Source organism: Haemaphysalis longicornis, unplaced genomic scaffold (genome assembly GCF_048455015.1).
Source record: "Haemaphysalis longicornis isolate Haplotype H1 unplaced genomic scaffold, Haemaphysalis longicornis Haplotype H1 scaffold_5, whole genome shotgun sequence".
Classification (NCBI taxonomy): Eukaryota; Metazoa; Arthropoda; class Arachnida; order Ixodida; family Ixodidae; genus Haemaphysalis; species Haemaphysalis longicornis.
In genome coordinates, this window is record NW_027526385.1 from 204,286,642 (window position 1) to 204,305,249 (window position 18,608).

At 45.4% G+C, this 18,608-nt stretch overlaps 2 non-coding genes across 2 annotated transcripts; both read left to right on the plus strand.

Annotated features, from left to right (window-relative positions):
• The first annotated feature begins 10,209 nt into the window (after window positions 1-10,209).
• Trnat-ggu (transfer RNA threonine (anticodon GGU)) lies at window positions 10,210-10,282 on the plus strand. Its single transcript has one exon. It is a non-coding gene; the product is annotated as a tRNA-Thr (tRNA).
• A 389-nt stretch (window positions 10,283-10,671) lies between these two features.
• Window positions 10,672-10,744, plus strand: Trnat-agu (transfer RNA threonine (anticodon AGU)). Its single transcript has one exon. It is a non-coding gene; the product is annotated as a tRNA-Thr (tRNA).
• The last annotated feature ends 7,864 nt before the right edge of the window (window positions 10,745-18,608 follow it).

Genomic DNA, 18,608 nt, shown 5'->3' on the forward strand with positions numbered 1-18,608 from the left:
GTTTTCGGTCTATCAATACCACAACTGTGCCTCATTGCCATTTACAACTTTCCCCACTCCCTTCCTTTTTCTTTTTTCCCACGTTCTGTAGTATAGTTACGACATGTATTGTTACTGTCCCGCTCTTTTACTCTCGCCGAGAGTTCTCAATGGTGCGGGTGAGAAGAAAGGGATGCCCTCGGAGGCAAATTGTGTCTAAGTATTTTTTGTCTATTCTAAGATAACCCCTGAAGGAGAAAGGTAGCCCTTTCGAAACTGTTGGGAACAATAAAACCCTTATTAAGTTTTCTCCAAGTGTCTGCACACGAGTTTGGACCGGCCTCAGAGCACCTATAAATATAAACACCCGCGGTAAAGTCGAGAGAGGAGCCGCTGCGGGATAGCATACCTGGTCAATGCACTGCACGCGTTATACGGAGATGTGGGTTCGGCTCGCGCTCCCGGAAAAAACGGAGGATTTTTTCTCGACCTAAATTTTCTCCTTGTTATTACTGTATCAAAGAACAATGACCAACACACGTCATTCGGCACTAATAAATATTTTGAAAACAGACGAATACCACTGACAATGACGACTGCAACCTTGATATGTGTCCTTACCGAGTTCCTCGTCTCGTATCTTTCTGTTCTACTACATACATTACAAGGGCACTGGCTCCAGCACTTCGGATATTCTAATTGTTAACTCCGACCTCCGACCACGTCTTACGTTGCGGCTGCTGGGAAAAAAGACAGACGTTATACGTCTCCCGCGGTGGTCGAGGGGCGGCGCTAGTTTACCGGCCTCAGAGGACTTAAAAATATAAACCCCCGCGGTAAAGTCGAGAAAGGAGCTGCTGCAGGATAGCATACTTGGTCAATGCACCGCACGTGTTATGCGGAGATGTGGGTTCGACTCCCGCTCGCGGAAAAAAACGGCAGATTTTCGCGCGACCTATATTTTCGCCTTTTTATCACTGTATCAAAGGTACATGACAAACACGTCAATCGGCAATAATAAATATTTCGGAAAGAGCCGAATAGCCCTGGCAATGACAAGTGCAACCTAGATATTTATATATATATATATATTTATGTGTCTATCTATATATATATATATATATATATATATATATATATATAGATATATATATATATATATATAAATATATATATATATATATATATATATATATATATATATATATATATATATATATATATATATATATATATATATATATATATATATATATATATATATATATATATATATATATATATATATATATATATATATATATATATATATATATATATATATGGATTCGACCACGGTAAAAAAAGAGAACAGATTTAATAACGTTTCGGCCGAGGGACCGGCCTTCGTCAGATACAGTGATGGCATTGTCGTACAGCTTATATATGTTTCAAAACTACAAATCAGCTACAGCAGTCGAATGAGGAAAGGGAAGAAAAGGAAAGAGGCAATCACGAGATACAGGCGCTTGACTAAAGCATTACATAGACGCTATGGTGCCCAGAATTATCAATAAAGGTTTTCTGCACGATGTGTGTGCTTATACAAAAGCAAGGCTATCTTTACAAGGTTGTCTCTATAAACACCAAGAACAGAGCAACGACCCTTAACAGCGATAACATGAACAATTGCCTATGAATATTCAGTTCAACAGCTGAACTCAGTGTTATAACATTACTGCATGTTCAGGCAGCTTAATTTCCCCGGACTTTCGTTTAAACCAGATACTAAGGTGTTAAATTTGTAAATTAGGAATGACTCGCGCACTTCTCTATCATGGTGGGTACGAAAACCAGATTGAAGGATGGCGGCTTTGATATGATAAAAGGAATGGCCAGTAACGTTAACGTGTTTGGATAGCGGAAGATGCGGAAGGGAGGTTACATGTGCCCTGTGGTTATTGAAACGCAGTCTAAACGATAGCGCCGTTTGACCAATGTATTGCAGGTTGCAAAGAGAACATTCTAACATATAGATTACGTTTTCACTGTCACAGCAAAGATCGCTATTTATTTTTAGGCAGTACTTCGAGGCTGAACTGGTAACCGATCGGGTAGTAGTCATGTGTGCGCAAACCTTGCAACGGGGCTTGTTGCAAGGATGGCACACAGATGGAGCCACATGTGTGGTTTTTGATGAAATTAAAATATCACGAAGGTTTCTAGCTCTGCGGTATACTACTCGTGGCGGTTCGGGAAAAATTTCTTGCAGCCGATCACTCTGCTTGAGAATATTGTAGTGTTTGCTTAAAATGTTCCTAATGTTAGGCATTGACGCGTTGTACGTAACCACGAGGTTCGTTTTTTCGGGGGGTGAAGGCCGGGCTTGAATATCGAGGAGGTCATTGCGGTCAAGAGCATGGGCGCGCCTAAATGCATCGACAAGAATTTCGGCAGGGTACTTTTGTTTAGTGAGGGCGCCGCGAAGTTGTAGGCAGTTGGACTCGAAGTCAGATTGCTGAGAACAAACTCTTTTGAAACGGATGGCTTGACTATACGGTATACTAGTTTTGCAATGCTTAGGGTGGCTACTGTCAAAATGGAGGTACTGTTGCCTGTCGGTTAGCTTGCGGTAAATTTTAGTCCCGATTTCACCGTTATCTACAGTCAAAGTAACGACAAGAAAATTGATGGTTGACTGGGAAAAAGAATGGGAAAATGAAATAGAAGGGTGAGCCTGATTAAAATCATTAATGAAAGACAAAAGAGCGGCCTCGCCGTGTGTCCAATTTAAGAAGATGTCGTCAATGAAGCGTTTATAGTACAGAGGTTTAAGAGCACAACTGGCTAGAAATTCGTTCTCAAGCAAGCCCATGAAGATATTAGCGTAGTTAGGACCAATGGCGGTGCCCATTGATGTACCACTAACCTGAACGTAATGGATTTCATTGAATTCAAAATTGTTTAGCTCTAATATCAGGCGCAAAAGAGTAGCTAAAGTTTGGCTGTCCAAGGTCTTATTGATATCTGATATCTCGTATGCTAGTAGTACAGATCGGATGCCGTCGGTATGCGGTATGTTAGTATACAGAGACGCCACGTCTAAGGTAACCAAGAGGGCGCCTTCGGGGACCTCAACAGAAGTGATATCAGTTAAGAAATGATTGGTGTCTTTAACGTATGAAGCAAACGTTGCAGGAATGTGGTTGATTTCCGTATCGACAAAACGGGAGATATATTCAGTTACAGCTCCTATTCCCGAGACGATTGGAGGGCCAGGATTTTCATGTTTATGTATCTTCGGTAGGAGGTAAAAACGGCCTGCGACGGGGCTTAGAGGAATAAGCGACCTAATTAATGAGCTATCCAACTTTTTTTCGGATGTGAGCGCGGTTAGCGCACTTGTTATGACAGACTCAAAATGTTCAGTTGGGTCTTCATCCAAACGTTTATAAAATGACTGATCGTTAAGTTGCCTCATCGCTTCTTTAAGATAGTCTGTTTTATTAAGCACTACGACTGCGCCCCCCTTATCTGCAGGCTTAATGACTATGCTGTCACGGGACTCAAGTTTCTTGATTGCTGAGGTTTCCTTTGGGTTGAGGTTACGTTTAAAACAGGCTTGATTGCGGGATGCTTCTAGGACATCTCGCTGTACTGCGTTAATGTATAAATTTAGACATTTGTCACGTTGGGTGGGAGGCGTCCAGCGCTTACACGAAGGAACTGCTTTAGATGTATGGTTAGAATCATGTCTGCCATGAAAATATTCTGGTAGTCTTAAACTGCGGGCAAAGTTATCTAAGTCTTTCATTAGTTCGAATTCACTGAATCCGCCTGTGGCTGGACAGAAACTGAGTCCGCGTGACAGCACACTTATCTCCTCGTCTGACAACACAGTTGATGACAAATTTACGATACAGCTAGGCGCGGTTGAAGACACTTCAGGTGTTACGTTTAGCGGTTCTCTTGAGGAAATTCCAGAAATGCAGGGCAGTTGTACACCATCACGTAAAAGTTTCTTATGCTTCGTCGCTTGAATTTCGCGAATGTTTTTCTGCTCGTAAGCCGCTAGAAGCGTTTTTTCGTCAATACTTAAGTTGGAGCTTAAGTTAAGAAGCGTTTTTTCGTCAATACTTAAGTTGGACTTTAAGGAGCTACTCGTACCAAGGGTCAGCGACAATTCATTGATGTCCTGGAGTGACCACGCTCCCGACCATTTGTTTGACTTGGCGGTCACGTCTCAGACGACGGCGGCGGCGACGGCGTCGGCGGCGGCGATTCCGGCGGCGGGGGCGGCGGCGCGGGCGGCGACGACGTCGGCGGCGGTGGTCCGGGCTCTGGCGGCGGCGGCGGCGGCGGCGATGGCACGGGCGGCGGCGTTGGTCCAGTCTTCGAGAACGGCGACGACGACGGCGGCGGCGACAGCGGCGGTGGCGGCGACGACGACGGTGGCGACGGCGGGGGCGGCGACGGTGACGACCACGGCGGCGACGGCGACGGCGACGACGACGACGACGTTGGCAGCAACGATGCCTGCGGCTACAAAGACAACGATGACGGCGACATCGACGACGACGATGACTACAGTGGCGGCGATAAATCAGCACCCCTCTTCATTGCCTTCCTACCCTCATGGACCATGTTTGGGCGCCCGCCGCAAAACCCCGAGATCTTCATCCCCGCTTCATACCGGACCTGGAGTTCCCTATTACGACTTGCGTAAGAGAAATTTTGAAGTGCAAAAATCAAACGATTCAAAGTGACTAGACTCCGTGACTAATTGTACTGCAGAAGATGGCATGCTTTCTAGTGGTTACTTGAAAATTAGGAAAGCCATTGAAAAGCGTACTCGTTGCAACCAGCATATCTTAACTCTACGCACTTACTTACAGGCTTCTATGGTGCCCAAAGGTCTGAAATTATCAATCAAACCAGCTGTAGACAATATGTCAAGTTATAATCTGTCACAATGGAATAGTGTGTTAAAAAACGCTTCTCAAGACCTTATGCGCATCATCATCAAGCATCACGAGTTTTCCCTTAAGTAGTTGCGCAACAAGGAAACGCAACTTCTTTCTTTTCACAACTTAAGTATTGACGAAAAAACGCTTCTAGCGGCTTACGAGCAGAAAAAGATACGCGAAATTCAAGCGACGAAGCATAAGAAACTTTTACGTGATGGTGTACCACTGCCCTGCATTTCTGGAATTTCCTCAAGAGAACCGTTAAACGTAACACCTGAAGTGTCTTCAACCGCGCGTAGCTGTATCGTAAATTTGTCATCAACTGTGTTGTCAGACGAGGAGATAAGTGTGCTGTCACGCGGACTCAGTTTCTGTCCAGCCACAGGCGGATTCAGTGAATTCGAACTAATGAAAGACTTAGATATCTTTGCCCGCAGTTTAAGACTACGAGAATATTTTCATGGCAGAGATGATTCTAACTATACATCTAAAGCAGTGCCTTCGTGTAAGCGCTGGACGCCTCCCGCCCTACGTGACAAATGTCTAGATTTGTACATTAACGCAGTACAGCGAGACGTGCTAGAAGCATCCCGCAATCAAGCCTGTTTTAAACGTAACCTCAACCCAAAGGAAACCTCAGCAATCAAGAAACTTGAGTCCCGTGACAGCATAGTCATTAAGCCTGCAGATAAGGGGGGCGCAGTCGTAGTGCTTAATAAAACGGACTATCTTAAAGAAGCGATGAGGCAACTTAACGATCAGTCATTTTATAAACGTTTGGATGAAGACCCAACTGAACATTTTGAGTCTGTCATAACAAGTGTGCTAACCGCGCTCACATCCGAAAAAAAGTTGGATAGCTCATTAATTAGGTCGCTTATTCCTCTAAGTCCCGTCGCAGGCCGTTTTTACCTCCTACCGAAGATACATAAACATGGAAATCCTGGCCGTCCAATCGTCTCGGGAATAGGAACTGTAACTGAATATATCTCCCGTTTTGTCGATACGGAAATCAACCACATTCCTGCAACGTTTGCTTCATACGTTAAAGACACCAATCATTTCTTAACTGATAACACTTCTGCTGAGGTCCCCGAAGGCGCCCTCTTGGTTACCTTAGACGTGGCGTCTCTGTATACTAACATACCGCATACCGACGGCATCCGATCTGTACTACTAGCATACGAGATATCAGATATCAATAAGACCTTGGACAGCCAAACTTTAGCTACTCGTTTGCGCCTGATATTACAGCTAAACAATTTTGAATTCAATGGAATCCATTACGTTCAGGTTAGTGGTACATCAATGGGCACCGCCATTGGTCCTAACTACGCTAATATCTTCATGGGCTTGCTTGAGAACGATATTCTAGCCAGTTGTGCTCTTAAACCTCTGTACTATAAACGCTTCATTGACGACATCTTCTTAATTTGGACACACGGCGAGGCCGCTCTTTTGTTTTTCATTAATGATTTTAATCAGGCTCACCCTTCTATTTCATTTTCCCATTCTTTTTCCCAGTGAACCATCAATTTTCTTGACGTTACTTTGACTGTAGATAACGGTGAAATCGGGACTAAAATTTACCGCAAGCCAACCGACAGGCAACACTACCTCCATTTTGACAGTAGCCACCCTAAGCATTGCAAAACTAGTATCCCGTATAGTCAAGCCATCCGTTTCAAAAGAGTTTGTTCTAAGCAATCTGACTTCGAGTCCAACTGCCTACAACTTCGCGACGCCCTCACTAAACAAAAGTACCCTGCCGAAATTCTTGACGATGCATTTAGGCGCGCCGATGCTCTTGACCGCAATGACCTCCTCGATATTCAAGCCCGGCCTTCACCCCCCGAAAGAACGAACCTCGTGGTTACGTACAACGCGTCAACGCCTAAAATTAGGAACATTTTAAGTAAACACTACAATATTCTCAAGCAGAGTGATCGGCTGCAAGAAATTTTTCCCGAACCGCCACGAGTAGTATACCGCAGAGCTAGAAACCTTCGTGATATTTTAACTTCCTCAAAAACCACACATGTGGCTCCATCTGGGTGCCATCCTTCCAACAAGCCCCGTTGCAAGGTTTGCGCACACATCACTACTACCCGATCGGTTACCAGTTCAGCCTCGAAGTACTGCCTAAAAATAAATAGTGATCTTTGCTGTGACAGTGAAAACGTAATCTATATGTTAGAATGTTCTCTTTGCAACCTGCAATACATTGGTCAAACGGCGCTATCGTTTAGACTGCGTTTCAATAACCACAGGGCACATGTAACCTCCCTTCCGCATCTTCCGCTATCCAAACACGTGAACGTTACAGGCCATTCCTTTGATCATATCAAAGCCACCATCCTTCAATCTGGTTTTCGTACCCACCATGATACAGAAGTGCGCGAGTCATTCCTAATTTACAAATTTACCACCTTAGTATCTGGTTCAAACGAAAGTCCGGGGAAATTAAGCTGCCTGAACACGCAGTAATGTTATAACACTGAGTTCAGCTATTGAACTGAATATTCATAGGCAATTGTTCATGTTATCGCTGTTAAGGGTCGTTGCTCTGTTCTTGGTGTTTATAGAGACAACCTTGTAAAGATAGCCTTGCTTTTGTATAAGCACACACATCGTGCAGAAAACCTTTATTGATAATTCTGGGCACCATAGCGTCTATGTAATGCTTTAGACAAGCGCCTGTATCTCGTGTTTGCCTCTTTCCTTTTCTTCCCTTTCCTCATTCGACTGCTGTAGCTGATTTGTAGTTTTGAAACACATATAAGCTGTACGACAATGCCTTCACTGTATCTGAAGAAGGCCGGTCCCTCGGCCGAAACGTTATTAAATCTGTTCTCTTTTTTTACCGTGGTCGAAACCATTTTTATGTATATTCTACGGGCGTCCAGGAAAACTTTTCCTGTATATATATATATATATATATATACAGTGTGTTGCGACGATAACTGGAACACTTTAAAAATTTTTCCTGAGCGATCCGCCGCTCTGTTCGCGCTCAAACTTGCCACGAAGGTCGCATTTTGTGGTCTATTTTGTTTGACACCGGGAACAACGACGGTACTTACCTGGTCTTTCTGAAAATGAATAAAAACGATTTTGGCCTATGGGAAAATGGCGGCGATTTGGACGTGCGAGCCCGAAAACCGGGTTTTCGGATCGTCTGTTAGCTCATTTCTAGGTGCATTTTCTGATCGTCTGCAGCACCATTTGGCTCCGTACGTGAATCCCAAACATGCGTTTCACTCTGCAGGTGGTTCCGTCGTTCCAACATCAACTTGCGCTGGCTCGCACGTCCAAATCAGCCGCTGATTTCCCATAGGCGAAAATCGTTTTTATTTATTTTCAGAATACACAGCTAAGTACCGTTGTTGTTCCCGGTGTCAAACAAAATAGACCACAAAATGCGACCTTTGTGTGAAGTTTGAGCGCGAACAGAGCGGCGGATCGCTCAGGAAAAATTTTTAAAGTGTTCCAGTTATCGTCGCAACACCCTGTATATATATATATATATATATATATATATATATATATATATATATATATATATATATATATATATATATATATATATATACACACATATATATATATATATATATATATTTATATGTATATATATATAGATGTATAAATATATAAATATATTTATATTGTTACGTGGCCACGACGAACCGATGAGGGTGCTGGGAACCACGCCGGACGAGAAGGCTTGGGACACGGGACGGGGGCATCATCATGTGCTGATCGCGGCGGGGCTGGTGCTGCCCGACACGGACCGCGTACCCTCGATGTTTCGCCGGTGCCGAGACGTAGCAAAGCTGATGCCAGGACGGGGAGACACTCGCACACTCCACCAAACATTTTACGTGGCGCAGGACATGAACAATGAGATACGAACTATGTATTGTGAACTATATACATGGCGGGTATCGCCGAGCTCGCACCGGGTGCGCGTCTGCCACCTACTCGTCGTCGTCGATGGAGGGACATTGGGAATTGTCCACTTGTTCGTAACAATATATATATATAAATATATATATATATATATATATATATTTTAAGCGCTGGTTAGTGCCCCGACAACAGAGGAATTTGCGTCCGGACAATTCCCGGTAGTTTTCCGCTAACGGTATGTGCGAAGTACTAGCAGAAGGGTATGCACCAGTGGACTCGTACTCCCGAGGCCTGTCTTTCATATGCAATCATGCGTCATAATCGCCATCAGTTGTCTATCATCATCAACGCCCGTCTGGGTTGTTCTCTAGGCCTCGCCTCCGGTCACGTAGGACAAGGCTCGCCTAATAAAGACGTGTTCCCCAAGACTACTGGTGCGCGCCTTACAATATAGATAAATATTTATGAATATATATATATATATAGAAATAAGGGTTGGCAGTCGAGAAAACCTCGGAAAGCAAAGGGGAGGATGTGGTAGATCATTGAAACAGATTAAGAATTTGGAAAGAAGAAAGAAAGAAAGTGAAGAAAAAATGCCCGCCAGGTGGGATCCGAACCCACGACCTCCAGAATACCGGTCTGGTGCGATAACCACTACGCTACCGGCGGGGCGATTTTCCCATTCAGGGCCTCTGTTCTGGCAGTCTTGTTGCCAAAGGGAGCTTAAGAGGGTTCAAAGCTGGTCGACCACTCTGGACATGTCGTAGACACTCGAGTCACGACCCGGGGGTTAAAAAGAAGGTCCCCTTCACCCCGATTAGTCCGAATGGCGCTGGCTACCACCCCCAAGCACAGGAAACAAACATACCTTACATAAATACCCCAGAAAGTGAATGGGAAAATCGCCCCGCCGGTAGCGTAGTGGTTATCGCACCAGACCGGTATTCTGGAGGTCGTGGGTTCGGATCCCACCTGGCGGGCATTTTTTCTTCACTTTCTTTCTTTCTTTCCAAATTCTTAATCTGTTTCAATGATCTACCACATCCTCCCCTTTGCTTTCCGAGGTTTTCTCGACTGCCAACCTTTATTTCTGTGTTATTTTCAACGAGCCCCTCATTTCCTATTCTGATTCGCTACATGCATAGCGAGGGCCTCTGTTCTGGCAGTCTTGTTGCCAAAGGGAGCTTAAGAGGGTTCAAAGCTGGTCGACCACTCTGGACATGTCGTAGACGCTCGAGTCACGACCCGGGGGTTAAAAAGAAGGTCCCCTTCACCCCGATTAGTCCGAATGGCGCTGGCTACCACCCCCAAGCACAGGAAACAAACATACCTTGCATAAATACCCCAGAAAGTGAATGGGAAAATCGCCCCGCCGGTAGCGGAGTGGTTATCGCACCAGACTGGTATTCTGGAGGTCGTGGGTTCGGATCCCACCTGGCGGGCATTTTTTCTTCACTTTCTTTCTTTCTTTCCAAATTCTTAATCTGTTTCAATGATCTACCACATCCTCCCCTTTGCTTTCCGAGGTTTTCTCGACTGCCAACCTATATTTCTGTGTTATTTTTAACGAGCCCCTCATTTCCTATTCTGATTCGCTACATGCATAGCGAGGGCCTCTGTTCTGGCAGTCTTGTTGCCAAAGGGAGCTTAAGAGGGTTCAAAGCTGCTCGACCACTCTGGACATGTCGTAGACACTCGAGTCACGACCCGGGGGTTAAAAAGAAGGTCCCCTTCACCCCGATTAGTCCGAATGGCGCTGGCTACCACCCCCAAGCACAGGAAACAAACATACCTTACATAAATACCCCAGAAAGTGAATGGGAAAATCGCCCCGCCGGTAGCGTAGTGGTTATCGCACCAGACGAGTATTCTGGAGGTCGTGGGTTCGGATCCCACCTGGCGGGCATTTTTTCTTCACTTTCTTTCTTTCTTTCCAAATTCTTAATCTGTTTCAATGATCTACCACATCCTCCCCTTTGCTTTCCGAGGTTTTCTCGACTGCCAACCTTTATTTCTGTGTTATTTTCAACGAGCCCCTCATTTCCTATTCTGATTCGCTATATATATATATATATATATATATATATATATATATATATATATATATATATATATATATATATATATATATATATATTTATATAGCTCGTTATGTCATTGAAACAGAGAAACAGATGAAGATTGTTGAAAGGCCGAAGGAAAGGCGAGAGGCAATGTCCCCATGGTGGGACCCAAACCCACAACCGCCAACATACGCGCCTGGTGCAATGACGATTACCCTGCCGATGGGGCTGTTTCTTCTCCACTTTCTCGGGTATTTATTTTAAGGTATTTTTGTCTCCTATGCTTTTGGTGGAAGCCAGCGACACTTGACTACTCAGGGACAAGGGGACCGTCTTTTTAACCCACGGGTGGTGACTCGAGGGTCCATGTCTTTTCGTGAGTTGAAAAATTTCAGTAAAAAAAGGCCCTGGCTGTGGCCTGCAGAATCCTGATGCTTTCTCTGGTTTTAGCCAGTGGATCATATTGGTTTTCTTTGGTTCTGGAAATACCTAAAGTTTTCATATTTGGGTCAAATTCCACTTCTTTACTCATAATTCGAGTCTCCTTGTGGATGCATTGCATTTGCTACAAGTTTTTATAACATCCGAAAACTATTTACGAAAAATAAATTGTAGAAAATTGAATTTTAATATTTGTGGAGATACTTTGGCTTAGCCGCAAAATAATGCAGCAGGTATTGAATACATTTTAAGCTTGTAATATACAGCTGTATGGAGAACGACACAGCAAGACAATAAGAAGGACGACATTTGTAGCAGTAAAAAATAGCGTATTGTTTGTCCTCTTGCTGTCGCCTAAGACTTCTTGATTGCGCTTTAGTTCAACATGAATTATCAACTCCCCAAATGTTTATTTTTATAACACTGAAATATAAATACTCTGGACAGTGCATACCCCAGTACTGAGTAGTCGTATTGAGGTGTTGGAAAATATTCACCGATATCAAAAGAATGCAATTCAGAGAACCCTAGTGGTGCTGTTTTTCTTGCAAAAAAAACAATGTCTGCTTAGCTTTGTTAATTTCTGTATTTATTTTGATAGGACGAAAAACCGGTGAGTTCTCACACTCCTTACTGGGTGAGCGGGGATGGTAACCCTCTTTCTTGGCCCATTAAATATGGCTGACCTTTAGCAATATCGGTACGCTCCGCCCAATGTCAAAACGGAAGCCGATGTTGTTTCTCAGCCTTTTATATAAGTTACGTGTTTACCCATGTAGCACTCGTACTGAATAGTTCGTTTTTGCTGTTCAAGATGCCCAAAATTTACACATGCTTCGTTAACGCTAGTTTATTGCATGCCCCTTTATCATATATATTTACCTACCGTAGAAATTATCCGGCACATGCTTGTATTCTTAGTATCTTTTTTTGACAAATACCTCTTTGCTAGCTATGGTAACCTAAAGATTGAGATTTAGATTTTGCACCGTCACTCAAATAAAGAACCAACTTATGTAATAATGACAAGAAGCCGAGGGCCTCTAAAATTGGTATTACTCTTTTTTATGTTTTTGTTTTGCTTGTTCTAAAAATTAACCCAAAACTATTGCTTTGTATTTTTCTGTTAGAGGTTCTACATTATGGTCCTGGTCACCTTCAATCTATGTACTATACATTCTTTTCTACTTTTCTCGGAATTACTATGCAAATGAAAAGCAAACGAGTGATTGCCTTTTAAACACGCTCTTTCTGGGTCTTTGTGGGCCTATGTCACCTAGAAAACGCCCAAATAATTTGTTATCAAGGTACGGGTAAATAAAACAGATGCTTTCGCTCACAGCAAAAAAGAAAACTTCAGATCTCTGTGGGTAGCACTAAATTCCCCTCCGAAGACAGAAAGGAAACAACAATCAACACTATTACGGTCCTGGAGTGTGTGCCTCACCGAGTACCCCAGCTTCTGGTAATGGTTCCACTGCATCATCTTGCTATGCGCTCTTGAACACTTAGGACGCAGTTACAAGAGATCGCAACAACGTTTGTTTGCAGTCCAGCGCCTGCAATTGCATGACGGGTAGGCTGTTTCTGCATTTTGGGTGCCTGTGGCTATGTGGCAGACCCTTCGGCAAAGGATATTAAAGCCATATTTTATATTTTAATGCCGGTCACTATACCAGGATATGTCTTGCTATCGTTTAATTCAAACTCTTCTAAATACTGGTGCAGAACAATGAGCTCATTCAACTGACGGCTGTATAAACACGGTTATAGGAAACTAAAGGGATTGCAAAAGTGTAAACGGGTTAGAGTTAAAACAAAAATAAATGTAAAGTGCATGCTTCTTGTGTTCACTTCCTCGTTGTATATAAGTGGCAATTTCATCATTCCTGACAAAATCCCTGACCTTCCGTCAGTTACCCTTCCACCAGGTCAGTGAGTTTCTACGATTACTTTTAACCACGAGAGAGTTGAAAAAATTGGAGAAATATGGCCTCTTCCTCCTCTGGCATCATTAACATGTAGACGTTCAAGACTTGCGCATGGAAAATAGGTGAATGTGGAGCACGTAAAAGATAAGGTAGTACGGATGAGTAACGAATCAGTCTTTATAAATTGGTGCAATGGTGGGTCTATTTAAAACGAAAGTCTGTAGATACGATTATTGCGGAGATTGCAGGAATTATATCTGCGGCAATTTATATTGTCTAGTTCGGTCTTTTACGTCTGTAATGGAACCCTATAAAAGATTTTTCAAGGAGGTCAGGATGCATGTCTTCACGCAGAAGTATTTTGGCCAATTCTCAGGGCAGCCACGGCTGTTAACCGGTTATTGTAAAACCCTCAGTGTGCGCCCTAGCTCATTACTCCTTATCAACACCAACACCCAGTGGTTACTTTTTGATGGATACACTGGTTTATGTGAAAGAGGTTCACATACGTGCATGATAAACTATCCATTCGCTTAAATTTTGTTTGGACAATTCAATTGGATGCTATGCAGGGCATATAGAATTCTGAAAAGTTTTGTTCCAGCTACCAGGCTGTAGACCAGGGAGATACTGGAACACCTAATAAATGGTCAAAACGCAGTCTACGTTCATGTCTGAGATACCAGATTCTTCGCTGAAACTATCATATAAAACATTTTTTCGTTAATGGTTTAGCATGAAAAATAGGTTAGAATGTTTGTTCTATACATGAGCACAGAGTATCGCAAAGGTAGTAGAGCGACAAGTTCAGTTTACCTTTGCTGGTCTAGGAGAAAATATTTTCCGCAAGTATTTACAAAATTTTTCGAAGAAAACGCATTGGCATGACCGCTACCTTTTAATAAATTTGAAAAAATTTTAGCGCTAAAAGATTCTCGTGATTTTTTACCAATATCGGCACCATCGAACAGGATTGGTGAAGTGGCAAGCCAGTTGCTGGTACCGAAAAGTACGTGTACAGCGCAAAATGTCGGCTACTGCAGGAGGCGAGAAAGCAGACGCGGAGGTGGTTTGCAGCTTCAGGACGACCCTTTCTTTTCAAAAGATGCGTACGCTGAGAGCTACCCCAGACGAGAGGAAGAAGGGGAACCCCTGCGTCTTTGAAAAGAGAGGGGAAAAACGCCTCTGAATCAAGAAGACCGCAATGGCACCCGAAATAATGCCAGGAGTCGTCCGGACAAGTTATGCCTGCCTCGATGGCTACCGTTGAAGAGAGCGGGGGAATGACCCCAGTAGTAAGCCAACGGCGATGTCGCCAACACGCGTCTTCTACAAAAGCGTACTGTCGTCAAGCAGGCGGCATACCAGTGAGAAGGGAAAAGGACGGTCTGGCGGAAGCCGCTGGCGCTGGTGTGCCGAGCAGCATAAGCTACAGAGGCTTCCTCCATAGATTGCGGAGCTTTTATAGAAAGGCAGCAGTTACCGGCTGAGTGTTGAAAGGTCAGAGTTTACTGGTTATCACTGAAAACATACTTGCGAGCCTGCGTGAACAGAAACCTCAATATGAGCCTGCTTGACGCGGTCGACGTCGAAGAGTTCTTGTTTGCGCCACACGTCTATTGCAATGGTCTTGCCATTACGTCCCAAAACGTTGAAAGGGCCGTCGTACGGCGGAGGGAGGCCGGCTTCGTTGCGTCGTGTCGCCTGGACACACGCGTAGCTGAGTCCATGTCGCAAAAAATTGAGACCCTTCTGTTGCGGGCGACGCGACGTGATGTTAGCCTCGGTTGTGGAAGCCATGCGCGCAGCTTCTGAATGTGGTCGGAAGCTTCTGGGGTGGAAAGTGTCTGGTCGAAGAAACATTTTCCCGGGAGGCAGAATGTTGAGCCGTTCACCATTTCAGCTTCACTGAAGGCAAGGTCTTCCTTCCCTGCTGCGCATAGGCCAAGAAGAACGAGCGGGAGGTTTTCCACCCAGTGCTTGCGATTGAGTAATGCTGTAAGTGCAGCTTTGAGTTACCTGTGCAAGCGCTCCACCATTCTGTTCCTGGCGGGGTGGTAGGCGGTTTCACGCTGCAGCGTCGGGCCGAGAATGGTCGAAAGAGCGGAAATAGGTAGCTCTGGAACTGCAGTCACCGGTCAATTGTTATACGGTCGGGGCAGCCAAAGCGGAACACCCATGTCTGTATAAAGTCCTACGCGAGGGTCTCAGCTCATATGTCCTCAATTGCTATAGCTAGGGGCCACCGAGTTAGCCCATCGATGCTTGTAAGCAGGTACCTGAAACCTCGGCAGGGTGGTAGCGGTCCGACCAGGTCGAGGTGAACGAGGTCAAACCGTGGCACATAAGTGTACATCCCGAGTGTACCGAGTCACCTTTATATGCTGACATGTTTCACATATCCGAGAGCAACGTCGCATGTTCGCGTTGATGCTGGGCCAAACGAAGTGTTCTGTTATCCCCCGCTGGGTTGCCCGTGCACCTTGGTGGCTTATAGAGTCGAAAGCGTTGAATACCACTCATCCAAAATTCAGTTGCACGAAAGGTCGTGGGGTGCCTGGGAGGTATCGCAGGTTTTCGTTTCCTGACGTAGGGAAGTGTCACCTGCGAAAGCACGAGTGAAGATCCCTTACCTTTCATGCTTCATCAACACAGTGTCCTCTCACTGAGCCGCGGCCATCGCCTCAAAGTTTAGGACTTTTGTGCCGGAAGCGTTGATGGAATACAAGGCATCGGCTCCTTCGTTTCCGACTCCAGAACGTGGCGGATGTCTGTTGAAAACTAGGAGATGAATGATTGCTGACAAATTTTCCTTCTAAATATGAGGAACAACTTTTGTTGAATACGCAGGTGAGGGGCTTGTAGTCTGTCAAGATGTAGAACTCACGACCTTCGAAGAAGTGGCGGAAAAGCTTATGGAACAATACCTTGCGGCATCTCCCTTGCAAAAGTGCTGTACTCTACTTCTGCAGGCGTCAGGTGTTTCGATAGAAGCCCAGTGGCTTCCGCTGTGCACCCTCGTGTTGCTGCAACAGTGATCCGACGGATGTGGAAGAGCCGTTCACCATGAGGCATGCAGTGACGTCAGGCAGTGGGTGCATGAGAAGGGTAGCCGCGGCTAGTTAGTCTTTAGCTTTCTGGAACGCGTTCTGGTGTTCTTCAGACCAACAAAATTCAGGGGCCTTTTGCTCGTCTCGACATAGCAGATTGGTCAACCGCTGGAATACTTGAGCACTAAGCGGAATGAACCACCGGGGGGAAGTTTATGAACCCGAGGAACTCTCTCAGCTTGCGGAAAGATGTTGGAGCAGGAAACGTGTTGACGGATTTCACCCTAGATTCCAATGGCATAAAGCCTCAGCAGTGATTTGGTTGCCGAGGAAGTTCAGATCCTCGACACCAAACACGCAATTTCGAGGCTTCTACACCAGAGCATGCTCAGCCACACGCTGAAGGAGCTGGCTGAGGTGCTGTTCATGCTCACTAGTAGTTCGGCTGGCTACCAAAATGTCATCCCGATAGACGAAGACGAAAGGAAGACCCCGGGTTTCTTCACCCATGAACCTTGGTGAGGTGAAGCGCTACGTCGGCGCGGACGACGACGACGACGTCTGGACACATGCTCGTGAACAGAAAAGATGAAGTGGCAGGCCACACGAGCCGATGATGATGAACGTGATTGGCCTAAGAAAGCCGGCCACAACGGAGCGGGGACGTGGCCAGAGGGGAAGGAGGAAGAACAGCCATTGCAGTGGAGAAGTTCTGAAAGGGCGGTTCCAGGAGAGCGGCGTCCAGGCGATAAAGAGCTGATCGGGTCTCGGGGATCAAAGCTCAGAGGGATCTAATTGACGCCAAGGCCTTTCCTGACCAGCGTCCTATTCCCAAGTGTACTGGCCCGTGGTAGGCACACGCCCGGTCCTGAAGGACCACGGCCTAGAGATTATCGCCTACCGGCGGCTACCGGGTGCCGACTGGCCGCTGCTTTCCGTGAGGTTGTGCCTAGTGGTGACCAGGTTACGGCCACAACCGTTCCCGCAAGTACCTTTCCTGGAAGAGCAGCGATGCAGCTGCATCGTTAACTGCTCAGCGCGCGAGACTTCCCGACACTGCCCCCAGCGCAACGCATCGTGACACGCCGACGCCCCGAGTACTACGCCACGTCACCGTGAACTCTTTAGGAACTTTTCTGTGTCACTGTTCTGGCGTTGATGTTTATAAGCTTTTCTGTACTTTAGATAGATGTTTTGTGTTTCTTGACGTCGCATTTGTAGACTAGTTATTCATTTTGGGTTTCTGTTAGCTCTCTGGTAGTCTTTCGTCTAGTTATTATTGGCTGCGTCGTGCTTTGTTCTAGAATACATAGTTTCTTCGTAACCTCTGAAAGCGCCATCGTCTGATTATCTGGCTACTGCGGCTAGCCCCAGTCGCCACCGAATGCACACTACTCAACAACCTGCAAAGGCGGTTCTCTTTCCCTCCTCTCAAAATTGGCGTCCGCGACAGAACGAGGGCGTTTGCCCATTCAGAGGTTACGGGGCAACAGTTATCCCTGCATCGGTGTACGATGAACGTGCAGGAGTTAGTTGACACCGGCGAGCGTATTGGGTTGCGTGAGGTGGAGTTGCCTGCGTGTGTTGACGATGCTCTAGCGAAGGCGCGAGATGAGAGGGCCGCCGAGCGATAGGCTAGCTGTCAGGAGCCCCAGAATACATGAGTGCGACTCGAGCCTTAAGAAAAGAACCTGCAGTTAGGACTCAGTTTGGCAGAAATTGGGGAGAGTAGATGCTGTGGGGCGACTGTTGGTGACGCGCATTTTGTGCAAAGCCCTGTCTTTTTTGTCCATCTGCACCAATTCCTTCCTGTCTTCAATCAAGCTCGTGATTATTTGCACGCTTATCTGAAGCGTTTTGAACTAAATGCGAACGAACAGCGTTGGCAGAAAGAGAAATGGGCCACTGGGCTCAGTTTGTGTCTGGCTGGAGAAGCTTTGAAGGTGTTCGGACGGCTGTCTCCTCACGAGACCGTCGACTATGATAGGAATACGCTGGCGCTGCTGCAAAGCTTCCGTTTCACAGCTGAAGGTATAAGGAAGGGTTCCGTCACAGCAAGCCGCAAGACAGTGAAACGGTGAAGCAATGTGCGACTAGACTAGAGAGTTTCTTGAACCGCTGGGTGGAGATGGCTGGTACTCTTAAAACCTATGATGCAGTACGAGAGTTAAATGTAGGGGAGCAATTATTTAATAACTGACATAGCGTGTTAGCCGTTTGTCTATGGGAAAGAGACTGCACGAAACTCTCAGAAATGACGCACTTCGCCGATCACTTCCTCGA